Here is a 14,306-nt window from a genome sequence, read left to right as displayed (position 1 = left end):
TACTGCAGACAGTAACAGTATCCTACTGCAGACAGTAACAGTGGCCCTAGGTAACACGGTATCCTACTGCAGACAGTAACAGTATCCTACTGCAGACAGTAACAGTGGCCCTAGGTAACACGGTATCCTACTGCAGACAGTAACAGTGGCCCTAGGTAACACGGTATCCTACTGCAGACAGTAACAGTATCCTACTGCAGACAGTAACAGTGGCCCTTAGGTAACACGGTATCCTACTGCAGACAGTAACAGTATCCTACTGCAGACAGTAACAGTGGCCCTAGGTAACACGGTATCCTACTGCAGACAGTAACAGTATCCTACTGCAGACAGTAACAGTGGCCCTAGGTAACACGGTATCCTACTGCAGACAGTAACAGTATACTACTGCAGACAGTAACAGTATCCTACTGCAGACAGTAACAGTGGCCCTAGGTAACACGGTATCCTACTGCAGACAGTAACAGTATCCTACTGCAGACAGTAACAGTGGCCCTTAGGTAACACGGTATCCTACTGCAGACAGTAACAGTATCCTACTGCAGACAGTAACAGTGGCCCTAGGTAACACGGTATCCTACTGCAGACAGTAACAGTGGCCCTAGGTAACACGGTATTCTGCTGCATCAAGTTTAGTTCAGCGTGTATGTTTGATTATAGTATCTAACAGAACACCATCCCTGATGTTGGATGTGGACTGTTGTTCATATTGGACAGCAGGGACAGACAGGCCAGATGGTCTGGTCCATCTTTAGTCAATAGGACTTATGTAAAGTTGTGCAAAGTGACTTTAAAAAATATATATATAATAATAATAGGAGTGACAAGGAAAAAGAAATTGTTGAGAAAAAAATGGTCTGGTAAACAATGGGCAATGGGTAAACAATGGGTAAACAATGGGTAAACAATGGGTAAACAATGGGCAATGGGTAAACAATGGGCTTGTATGCTAGAAAATCCCTGTTGGGCTGCTTCCTGCATAGTTCATTATGGTATGAACAAAATGGTTTGTATAATGGTAGTGTGAGAATATTTTTTTCAAGGCAATAAGAATAGTTCATGTTGTGCCAAAGGTGTGTCACTTAATCAGATAATAAAATACAAAAATTGTCAATAATTGCTTCTTGACATTTCTGATGTTCATTCTTGAAATTGTTTGAGACGTGACTAAACCTTTTAGTTTGTAAGTCAGTCAAAGAAATTTGGCCTCCAGTGAGAAGTTCAGTATCGATGCAATACATTCTCATCGCTCTCTATCACTCATGCCATTGTATTATTCTTTCTGAAAACACTCCCTCATGAACACACCCAGCCCAGCCTAATGGGAAAGCTGTGCAGGGGACTATAGTCTGCCTGTGACCAACAGCAACTTTAGAAGTCAGAACACTTCCTCTTTCTTACATTCCATCACATTCCATTATGAAAGGATGTGGTCAACAATGATTGGCATGTGTGTCACGCTCACAAAGTCTTCTCAGTAAAAAGATCTCCAAAAGTTATGGGAACTTAGAATGGCACAGGTTATGGGAACTTAGAATGGCACAGGTTATGTTAACTTAGAATGGCACAGGTTATGTTAATGTAGAATGGCACAGGTTATGTTAACTTAGAATGGCACAGGTTATGTTAACTTAGAATGGCACAGGTTATGGGAACTTAGAATGGCACAGGTTATGTTAACTTAGAATGGCACAGGTTATGTTAACTTAGAATGGCACAGGTTATGTTAACTTAGAATGGCACAGGTTATGTTAACTTAGAATGGCACAGGTTATGGGAACTTAGAATGGCACAGGTTATGGGAACTTAGAATGGCACAGGTTATGTTAATGTAGAATGGCACAGGTTATGGGAACTTAGAATGGCACAGGTTATGTTAATTTAGAATGGCACAGGTTTTGGGAACTTAGAATGGCACAGGTTATGTTAACTTAGAATGGCACAGGTTTTGGGAACTTAGAATGGCACAGGTTATGGGAACTTAGAATGGCACAGGTTATGGGAACTTAGAATGGCACAGGTTATGTTAATGTAGAATGGCACAGGTTATGGGAACTTAGAATGGCACAGGTTACGTTAACTTAGAATGGCACAGGTTATGGGAACTTAGAATGGCACAGGTTATGTTAACTTAGAATGGCACAGGTTACGTTAACTTAGAATGGCACAGGTTATGGGAACTTAGAATGGCACAGGTTATGTTAACTTAGAATGGCACAGGTTATGTTAACTTAGAATGGCACAGGTTTTGGGAACTTAGAATGGCACAGGTTATGGGAACTTAGAATGGCACAGGTTATGGGAACTTAGAATGGCACAGGTTATGGGAATGTATAATGTATCGTGTCTGGTAGTGGCCTAACTCTAACCTAGACTGACTAAACGGTCTAAATGGTGAACTCACAACAATTCAATCATCTGAAACGATCAAATAAATTAAATCAAATAAAATGTATTTATAAAGCCCTTCGTACATCAGCTGATGTCACAAAGTGCTGTACAGAAACCCAGCCTAAAACCCCAAACAGCAAGCAATGCAGGTGTAGAAGCACGGTGGCTAGGAAAAACTCCCTAGAAAGGCCAAAACCTAGGAGGAAACCTAGAGAGGAACCAGGCTATGTGGGGTGGCCAGTCCTCTTCTGGCTGTGCCGGGTGGAGATTATAACAAAACATGGCCAAGATGTTCAAATGTTCATAAATGACCAGCATGGTCAAATAATAGTAATCACAGTGAACAGGTCAGGGTTCCATAGCCGCAGGCAGAACAGTTGAAACTGGAGCAGCAGCACGGCCAGGTGTACTGGGGACAACAAGGAGTCATCATGCCAGGTAATAAATAACATAACACCTCTACATCACGAGAGGTTGTGCTGAAAACCATGTGGTCAACAGTGGCCCGTAGTAGGCCTGTGTTCAACTAGAAGGGCTACAGCTGACGAGGCATTAGACACCACCTTTATCCACCGGTATCCACCATTATCCACCGTTATCCTCCATTATCCACCGTTATCCACCATTATCCACCGTTATACACCATTATCCACCATTATCCACAATTAACCACCATTAATCCACCATCATCCACCGTTATCCGCCATTAACCACCATTATCCACCAGTATCCACCATTAACCACCATTATCCACCATTATCCACCGTTATCCACCATTAACCACCATTAACCACCATTATCCACCATTATCCACCATTATCCACCATTAACCACCATTAACCACCATTATCCACCATTATCCACCATTAACCACCATTAACCACCATTATCCACCATTAACCACCATTAACCACCATTATCCACCGTTATCCACCATTATCCACCATTATCCATCATTATCCAGAAAGTAAATACGACAGCTGAAGGCATCACATTGAGAGAGCTGGGACGCCCAAAAACTGCAAGTGATCAGAAGGGTGCAGGATTTCCCATGATGCTAGATTTCAGCTCTAGATCTATGATCTACTACCACAAATGTGCTGATCATAATGTGATAGGCAGAACGTCTTTCCTTCCCGGACTGTGTTCTGATTTGTCAGTAGATATGATGCAGATGCATACCTCAGATATTGCCCTTTGAATAATTAAGAATGGACTGTAATACTGTATCACGATTAACTAACCTGAAAATACCTATGAAATAAGACTCAACTATATAAGTTCACCGAGTGACTTCTGACCGCTGCTGTGTAGGCCTAATCTGATCTACATTTTACACTGTGACAACAGAAGCCAGTCGGTGATGTAATACTGTGATGTAACTCATAGGAAGTTCCATGTAAATGACTCTAAATCTGACTAGGTTTCTTGCTACAATACAGTAGCACTGAACTTCTGTCCTCATGCAATCTGCATAACGTCAATGTTGTCGTCCTGGAAACGTCATACTTTCTGCGTACCCGATGAAAGGATCATGAGTAATGCTGTTTTGAATTTGGCATGATTAATTATAAACTGTTTATTTTACAGTCTGTTTTAAGATTGTACTTATCTGTCATTTACATATTAGCAGGTTTCACATTTCATGCCCAAATCATCTTTAAGTAGCCATATTGAGCTACACTACAATCAATTTAGGACACTTTTGGATGATTTGGACATGAAAAACAACATATTATTATCGGGGTATTGACTTGCATTGTTTTTTGGCACACAGATGAACATTTTGGAGACAGTGGCCAGGTAAACAACACCTAATCAATTATACTGTCTATCTTAGCCTGCTTACAGGGTACGGAAACCAACATTCTGTCATTTAGGTGAACTACCCATTTAATAACCTGTTACCACCTTGTTACCACCCTGTTACCAGTTTGTTACCACCTTGTTACCACCCTGTTACCACCCTGTTATCACCCTGTTACCACCCTGCTACCACCCTGTTACCACCCTGCTACCACCCTGTTACCACCTTGTTACCACCCTGTTATCACCCTGTTACCACCCTGTTACCACCCTGTTACCACCTTGTTACCACCCTGCTACCACCCTGTTACCACCCTGTTACCACCTTGTTACCACCCTGCTACCACCCTGTTACCACCTTGTTACCACCCTGTTACCACCTTGTTACCACCCTGCTACCACCCTGTTACCGCCTTGTTACCACCCTGTTACCACCCTGCTACCACCCGGTTACCACCTTGTTACCACCCTGTTACCACCCTGTTACCACATTGTTACCACATTGTTACCACCCTGCTACCACCCTGTTACCACCTTGTTACCACCTTGTTACCACCCTGCTACCACCTTGTTACCACCCTGTTAACACCTTGTTACCACCCTGTTACCACTCTGTTACCACCTTATTACCACCCTATTACCACCTTGTTACCACCCTGTTACCACTCTGTTACCACCTTGTTACCACCCTGTTACCACCTTATTACCACCCTATTACCACCTTGTTACCACCCTGTTACCACTCTGTTACCACCTTGTTACCAGTTTGGAGTCCAATCTGTTTGGTACAGGCCAATAAAGATACAGCCAATAATTTCTTTCAATATTGCAATCCTTATTCGTCCTAGAGGCAACATTTATTCAATGTAGGATTCAGATCATAATACATAACTGAAACAGGACATCAAATAGGCATATTCATTCCCCTGAACGGGTCAGTGTGTTCCCCCACCAAGACGACGGACGAAATGTCTATCTTTTGCTCTTGTGGCCTCAATGAATAGAAATAAATACCACTGTTTACTAGAGTGATGTTGTGTACTGTATTCTTCCACTCAGTGCTGGGTGTTTCCATCTTCTAGGCCCTGTGCGTTTTTAGGGGAACCAATCAACAACAAAAAACATGTGGAGATGGTTATTACATCATCCCTGAGGGGAAACCTCATGACACGGCATGTGGAGATGTGGGAGTGGTTGGAGAAAAACACTTCATGGGTTACAGAGTTTGAATCTCCTCTGCTGTTAGGTTATACTGTCCTCTGCTGTTAGGTTATACTGTCCTCTGCTGTTAGGTTATACTGTCCTCTGCTGTTAGGTTATACTGTCCTCTGCTATTAGGTTATACTGTCCTCTGCTGTTAGGTTATACTGTCCTCTGCTGTTAGGTTATACTGTCCTCTGCTGTTAGGTTATACTGTCCTCTGCTGTTAGGTTATACTGTCCTCTGCTGTTAGGTTATACTGTCCTCTGCTGTTAGGTTATACTGTCCTCTGCTGTTAGGTTATACTGTCCTCTGCTGTTAGGTTATACTGTCCTCTGCTGTTAGGTTATACTGTCCTCTGCTGTTAGGTTATACTGTCCTCTGCTGTTAGGTTATACTGTCCTCTGCTGTTAGGTTATACTGTCCTCTGCTGTTAGGTTATACTGTCCTCTGCTGTTAGGTTATACTGTCCTCTGCTGTTAGGTTATACTGTCCTCTGCTGTTAGGTTATACTGTCCTCTGCTGTTAGGTTATACTGTCCTCTGCTGTTAGGTTATACTGTCCTCTACTGTTAGGTTATACTGTCCTCTACTGTTAGGTTATACTGTCCTCTGCTGTTCAAAGTGGACGCAACACTTCTAAATGTCACGTTTCTTCAAAATCGAACCCAGAAGCAGACCAGGACAAGGAGAGTAGGAAGAAGGTGAGTATTTATTTACAAGTGAATGTGAGTGGGTAGATACATCCAGGTGGCGTAGCGGGCAGCGGTGGTGAGTTGATGGGAGTAAATAGGTGGATCCAATGGGGAAGCGGAATCCTCCGATGACCAGGCGGGAATGGGGTAAATGATCCGGGTGAGTAACTGAAGACAGAACAAACGGAGGTAAGTTGAAGGCAAGCAAGACGTACAAAACAACAAAACTAATTCTATCCAACTTGAGGCTGATACTATGGCACAACATACTGTTCATGGCTAACGATCCGGCAGGGAATGGATGTCAGGTCAGAGCTTTTGAAGGGGAGAGGTGATGATCAGGACAGGTGTGCAGATTACTGATGGGATACAGGTGCGGGTGAACATCGATCTCCCAACAAGCTAATCTGCCCGGCAACCAGACAGGGTGCGTTCCAGGACACCGGAAACACACTCCAGGACAGAAACACAGGCAAACACAGACTCAGGAAGCGGGGTTCGTGACACTAAAACGTTTTTTTTTGTTTTGTTTACCAGGGCCTATATACAGTACATAAAGCATCTCAGAGTATGAGTGCTGATCTAGGATCAGTTTCACCTTTTTAGGTCATAATGAATATGATTTACATGAACAGGGGAAACCTGATCATAGATCAGCACTAACCTAAGCAGATTTAAGGGACAACCTCACATCAAAATAATAGCATTTAGTAATGATTTTTTTATCTATTTTTTATTGTGTTCCAGATAACTCATGTTGTCTACTCTAGTCGTATGATTGCATTCTGGTAGGGTGACAATCCAGGAAGGAAGTTTTTTTTAAATGGGGCTGCAAAAACATCTCCCTCACCTATAGGCTCCATCACTAAAGTTCTTGAGACTGTGTTCAACAACCTTCACTCACAATGTAATGTGTATTGTTGGTTGGGGCTATTCATTGTGAAAAGCTATTCAAAATTTCCAGCACTGCTATCTTTGGCTAAACTCTGAATTTAATTTATATGCAATGTTAGAGAGCAATTCCAAATAAACACTGACAAGGTGCACTCTGATGATGACAGGTAGGATTTTATTGGACAGCTGGCCTAGACTGGAAGTGGGGTTTCTGGACACTCAGAGCGGGTCTATATAGTACAGGTGTAGGATCTTAATATGAGCCAGTTTGCTACAGCAGGAAAATAATCCTCCAGCCACAGGAAATTTGAATTATTATGTAGATTATAATTAACAGAAATGTTTGAATGGGGTTCATACAAATGTAACATTTTAAAGTGGAAATTGCAAACTTCAGAAGCTTTTTAAAAACTTAGATACATCACACGTTTGCATTTCCTGCTTAAAATAAATTATTAAATTAAGGTCCTACGTCTGTAGGTTGGTTGCCTTGACAGAGTCATTTTGAAAAAGGCTCTCTGTGTCGTTAATGGAAGATTGGGGATTATGATTGAGGCTATTCTAGATTAGAAGGTTAGTTAGAAACGCTTGAGCCCCCATCCCATAATATGGGATGACATCAGAGGCATCACTGATTTTAGGGAATTTAGGGAAACTGGCCTCAAACTTGATTAGTATAGGTTTAGGTTAGGCCTACATTTATCACGTGAATTTGCCTTAAAATGCGTGCTCCAGTGCCTAACGGAACAGGAGTCATATAGCCTAGACAAATGTCCCAAATCGCGACCGTGCGCATGAGCCCATGTTGCGCCCATGGTCGCACCTCCTTCTCCCTCTATGGGCCGGAAGCGGGATGTGATGTAAAAATTACATTGGAACTTTTTTCCTTGTGTGCTGATCCTCAGATCCATTGTAATACACCGAGAATCATCCACTTTTTTGCGATAATGATCCGGAAATTTTAATCAACAAGCGTGTCCGAAGGCCAGTCGAGTTGGGAAAGTCTATTGTCGGGATCCCGTCAATAACTCAAATCAGGTAAATTGATAATGTTATCGGTACAAAGAAACAAGCTGAATTTGCCTGGAACAGATAAAAGTTATCCCATGGCTGTTTATGTTGGAGTCTTTGTTGCGATTAACAAACGAACTCGGAGAGAGAAATGTTTACGCTCGTCCTAGGACCTCTCAAACGTTAAAACTCACTGTTGTAGACTAACTGTTGATTAAGTTATTGATATTGACAACAGAGTTACAAGGATATCGAACATATATTGTTTTCGTTTAGGCCTATAATGCTTTTTGTCTTTATTTTTATTTTCTTTTGGGGGGGGGGTTAACCGCCCAAACATAATCATTTCAAACCTTGCTTACATATGTATACGATCACATCTATCGCTCTATTATGCAGGGAATACCTTGGGAACACATTTCCAAAATTAAAATCACGTGGAGCTGATTTGCTGGTGTTTCTACTGTGTTTAATGTCAACAACAAAAACACTTGGGGGGAGGCAAACAAAAATCCCCCGTGGGCCAGTTGGTGTACCCTGCTGTAGTTTTATCCGACGTGTTCTTATCCAAATGCAGTTAACTTGTTTAAGTAGGCTGTTTCTTTTGGTTATTTCAAAATTTCACAGACTGCTTCTGAAGAGTAGACTGGTATGTAATTACGGGACCGCAGAGATAAGGCCACTGACAATAAACTAGTTGAAATCATACAAGTCATTTTCTTCTAACCGCGGCGCGTGCGTTATGCTTGGTTATAGCCAACATGTCTCCAAACTGAAGGCCTTGAGATTGCCAAACAAATCATTTTTTTGCCTAGTGGGACTGTCTAACTTGTTTTAGCTTTTTTTGGGCCAATATGTTTTTCCTCAGTTAGTTGTGTTACAACCTGCATTTAACATTAATTAATGGATTAAAATGTTTGTCACTGGACTAGACACAACAACCCATAATGTCAAAGTGGAGTTATGTTTTTAGAAATTTGTACAAATGAATTAAAAATGAAAAGCTGAAATGTCTTGAGTCAATAAGTATGGCAAGCCTAAATAAGTTCAGGAGATTGCATAACAACATAATAAGTTGCATGGATTCACTCTGTGTGCAGTAATAGTGTTTAACATGATTTTTGAATGAATTTCAAACACAAACACAGCATTTTGTAATGCCCGCAGAGAAGGGCACCTATTGGTAGATGAGTAGAAATTATGTACATACAGTTGAAGTCGGAAGTTCACATACACTTAGGTTGGAGTCATTGAAACTAGTTTTTCAACCACTCCACAAATTTCTTGTTAATAAACTATAGTTTTGGCAAGTCGGTTAGGACATCTACTTTGTGCATGACACAAGTAATTTTTCCAACAATTGTTTACAGACATATGATTTCACTTATAATTCACTGTATCACAATTCCAGTGGTTCAGAAGTTTCTGATAGGCTAATTGACATCATTTGAGTCAATTGGAGGTGTACCTGTGGATGTATTTCAAGGCCTACCTTCAAACTCAATGCCTCTATGCTTGACATCATGGGAAAATCAAAAGAAATCAGCAAAGACATCAGAATTTCTTTGTAGACCTCCACAAGTCTGGTTCATCCTTGGGAGCAATTTCCAAATGCCTGAAGGTACCACGTTCATCTGTATAAACAATAGTACGCAACTATAAACACCATGGGACCACGCAGCCGTCATACCACTCAGGAAGGAGACGTGTTCTGTCTCCTAGAGATGAACGTACTTTGGTGTGCAAAAAGTACAAATAAATCCCAGAACAACAGCAAAAGACCTTGTGAAGTAGCTGGAGGAAACAGGTACAAAAGTATCTACATCCAGTGAAATGAGTCGTATATCGACATAACCTGAAAGGCCACTCAGAAAGAAGAAGGCACTGCTCCAAAACCACCATAGAAAAGCCAGACTATGGTTTGGAACTGCACATGGGGACAAAGATTGAACTTCATGGAGAAATGTCCTCTCATCTGATGAAACAAAATTAGAACTGTTTGGCCAAAATGACCATCGTTATGTTTGGAGGAGAAAGGGGGAGGCTTGCAAGCCGAAGAACACCATCCCAACCATGAAGCACCGGGGTGGCAGCATCATTTTGTGGGGGTGCTTTGCTGCAGGAGGGACTGGTGCACTTCACAAAATAGATGACATCATGAGGTAGGAAAATTATGTGGATATATTGAAGCAACATCTCAAGACATCAGTCAGGAATTTAAAGCTTGGTCGCAAATGGGTCTTCCAAATGGACAATGACCCCAAGCATAGTTCCAACATTGTGGCAAAATGGCTTAAGGACAACAAAGTCAAGGTGTTGGAGTGGCCATCACAAAGCCCTGACCTCAATCCTATGTGGGCAGAACTGAAAAAGCGTGTGCGAGCAAGAAGGCCTATAAACCTGACTCAGTTACACCAGGTGTGTCAGGAGGAATGGGCCAAAATTCACCCAACTTATTGTGGGAAGCTTTTGGAAGTCTACCGAAAACGTTTGACCCAAGTTAAACCAATTAAAGGCAATGCTACCAAATACTAATTGAGTGTATGTAAACTTCTGACCAACTGGGAATGTGATGAAAAAAAAAACTGAAATAAATCATTCTCTCTGCTATTCTGACATTTCAAAATTCTTAAAATAAAGTGGTGATCCTAACTGACCTAAGACAGGGAATTTTTACTCTGATTAAATGTCAGGAATTGTGAAAAACTGAGTTTAAATGTACGGTATTTGGCTAAGGCGTATGTAAACTGTATTCAGTACCAGTCAAAGTTTGGACACACCCACTCATCCAACGGTTTATCTTTATTTAGACTATGTTCTATATTGTACAATAATAGTGAAGACATCAACACGATTAAATAACATATGGAATCATGTAGTAACCACAAAAATGTTAAAAAATTCGATATATATTTTAGATTCTTCAAAGTAGCTACCCTTTGCCTTGATGACAGCTTTGCAAGCTCTTGGATTTCTCTCAATGCCAAGAGGGAGACTTGCACTACAGGTGCTGGCACAAGCGCAGATGAAATACACCGCTGGGATACCGATTAAGATATTTTCATGTCCTAATTAGAAAGATTGCTCAGAAAACTATTCATTTTAATCGGCATATGCTTACTTTGATTTTCACCGTACACCTGTTAAAATAAGCAGACTAATGTGTTTATGTGACTAATGCATAATCGGCCTTCTGCCATATTCAGTTTAATTTAGAATTATTTGTGTGCATGTAAACATACTCATTGTTGTTAGGGCTATTATAAAAGTCAAGGATGGCATTCTGTCTTGTTGGAATGTTAACAAGGGGTTCTAATCCTTTCCCATTAAGTCCAGACACATGAACATTGTTTAAATCACCCATGATAATAATCCTAGCATTAACCTATTTTGCTCTGATAGTATCAAGGCTGTCCATTGGATGTTGGATATGTTGATATTCTCAATTGGATTGAGGGAGGGAATAATTGATATAATCGATCCAACTTGTCTTGGTAGATGTAAGCCATCGCCCCAAACACTGCAATTCAGGTGGTACCTCTACGAATGGGAAGTTGTGTGTTTTTCAGCTGGTACCTCTATGAATGGGAGGTTGTGTGCAGGAATTGCCTCTTTTTTATAAAGTGTCACACCCCTTACCCTTTGACCTTGTCTTGGTTTAGGTGTTGAAAACATTAATATCCCAGAGTTCAGGTTTGTACATCTGGATCAAACCATGTCTCTTACACAGCAGCAATTTCACCTCTCTCTGACAGCAGGATTGACAGACCAGTGACTGTGCATTGCACACTATGACCCTAGGAGAACTATTCATTTATTTCCTGTCCAACTTTGGTGAGCGAGTTTGTTTCCTCCTGGCGTTGTGGGAAATAGGGTTTAACTAGCACCACCCTCTCTGTCTGGTTTTTCTGATGTATTCTGTGTTGAATCAAGTGGGGTTTTTTTCAGGCTCTTTACTCAGGGTTGTTATGATCTACTGGAGACTTTGTAGGAATCCTATTGGATACTGGATTAGAATCTTAAACATGAAATTAATCAGACTGATTTATCCTCGTAATGCCACCCGGCCACCCTACAGTGTGCAGGACTCATTGACTTGTACCATTTGTAACACTTCTCTCCCATCTGAATGCTTGAAAAAAAAAATTGCAGAGTAACAATATGATGTCATTTCACATACAAGTTTATGCTTTAGGAAATGCACTTCAACTACAGAGACAGATCAAATCAAATCATATTTTTATTGGTCACATACACGTGATTAGCAGATGTTATTGCGGGTGTAGGGAAACGCTTGTACCTCTAGCTCCGACAGTGCAGTAATATGTATATGATGGCTTGAGATATAAGCTGTTTTTCAGTCTCTCGGTCCCATCTTTGATGTACCTATACTGACCTCGCCTTCTGGATGATAGTGGGATGGACAGGCAGTGGCTCGAGTGGTTGAAGTCCTTGATGATTTTTGGCCTTCCTATGTCATCGGGTGCTGTAGGTGTCCTGGAGGGCAGGTAGTTTGCCCCCGGTGATGCATTTGGCAGACCGCACCACCCCCTGGAGAGCCTTGTGGTTGAGGGTGGTGCAGTTGCTGTACCAGGTGGTGATACAGCCCAACAGGATGCTTTCAATTGTACATCTGTAAATGTTTGTGAGGGTTTTAAGTAACAAGCCAAATGTCTTTAGCCTCCTGAGGTTGAAGAGGCTCTGTTGATGGAAAGGGTCCCATGTACCCCACTTCAATCAAGCAGGGTCTTCAGACAGCCACTTGGCGACAGTCACCCCCAAGACAAATCCAGCTATGGCCTCCTCCTTGTCAGGCCTCTCAAACTGGGCAGACAGGGGTCCTGGGATGGACAACTCAGGTCTCTCTCACTGGGCAGACAGGGATCCTGGGATGGACAGCTCAGGTCTCTCTCACTGGGCAGACAGGGATCCTGGGATGGACAACTCAGGTCTCTCTCACTGGGCAGACAGGGGTCCTGGGATGGACAGCTCAGGTCTCTCTCACTGGGCAGACAGGGATCCTGGGATGGACAACTCAGGTCTCTCTCACTGGGCAGACAGGGGTCCTGGGATGGACAGCTCAGGTCTCTCTCACTGGGAAGACAGGGGTCCTGGGATGGACAACTCAGGTCTCTCTCTCTGGGCAGACAGGGGTCCTGCGATGGACAACTCAGGTCTCTCTCACTGGGAAGACAGGGGTCCTGGGATGGACAACTCAGGTCTCTCTCACTGGGCAGACAGGGATCCTGGGATGGACAACTCAGGTCTCTCTCACTGGGCAGACAGGGGTCCTGGGATGGACAGCTCAGGTCTCTCTCACTGGGAAGACAGGGGTCCTGGGATGGACAGCTCTGGTCTCTCTCACTGGGCAGATAGGGGTCCTGGGATGGACAGCTCAGGTCTCTCTCACTGGGCAGACAGGGGTCCTGGGATGGACAGCTCAGGTCTCTCACTGGGCAGACAGGGGTCCTGGGATGGACAGCTTCCCCACATACAGTGCTGGATCACGGCCCTGGTGAACTCGTTAAAGAGGAGATCCAGGAGCCTGTCTGCGTTGCCTTGAGAACCAGCCTTGCCTTGTACCCGGAGGAGACGCACTGGAGACCAGAACGCTTATTTTGTATCACAGCATTCCTGCTGTGGCGGTTCCCTGGAAGTAGATGCAGCATCTCAGACTTAATGTCAGGGTCTTAGGGATTTTTTAAAATGTATAATTGTTTAACCGTTATTTAACTAGGCAAGTCAGTAAAGAACAAATTCTTATTTTACAATGACGGCGTAGCCCAGCCAAACCACCACAGATGGTGGTTACCAGAATCTTTGGTCGTACGTTCTGCTTAAGCTAGTAGCTAGCTTACAGTTGGTAAACAAAGCCAAAGGAAGGTGTAAGCGCACATGACGGTTTTAAAGCGGTACATATTTAAATGACTAAATATGATGAGACGCTACTATTGGTGTATTACATTTCCCGGCTTTATGTGATGTTGCATAAAGCCCGGAAGTAAATCTTGGTAATGTCTGCCTCCTGAATCCAAGTGTTTGACACGGGGGGCAGGGGACCAGCAACTTTATTTTCAAACTTTATCAATGTACCAGCTACAGTTATTTTTCATACTTGAGTCACCCTACTTTGAACTGGTTTCATCCAAATATCATCCAATTGAATGAAAAACACTGTTCGAGACCTGATGTTTGGGCCTAATGCATTTCCTTTATGCAAATTCACAGTAGTTACACATGCCCTACAATATACCACTAGGGCCTTCAGAGATGTTTTAACTAATTATCTTTCTTGAGTTTCTTGAGTTTG

At 42.4% G+C, this 14,306-nt stretch overlaps 1 protein-coding gene across 1 annotated transcript in view; it reads left to right on the top strand.

The window, feature by feature from the left end:
* The first annotated feature begins 7,797 nt into the window (after nt 1–7,797).
* ddr2l (discoidin domain receptor family, member 2, like) overlaps nt 7,798–14,306 on the top strand; it is a 63,634-nt gene continuing 57,125 nt past the window's right edge. Inside the window, 1 exon segment of the mRNA XM_031817026.1 lies at nt 7,798–8,023. The gene's annotated coding sequence lies outside the window, so the exon portion shown is untranslated.

This window comes from Oncorhynchus kisutch, linkage group LG3, assembly GCF_002021735.2.
Source record: "Oncorhynchus kisutch isolate 150728-3 linkage group LG3, Okis_V2, whole genome shotgun sequence".
NCBI lineage: Eukaryota > Metazoa > Chordata > Actinopteri > Salmoniformes > Salmonidae > Oncorhynchus > Oncorhynchus kisutch.
The sequence above is the reverse complement of the archived record's forward strand: the minus strand, read 5'-3'. Positions and strand labels throughout refer to the sequence as shown.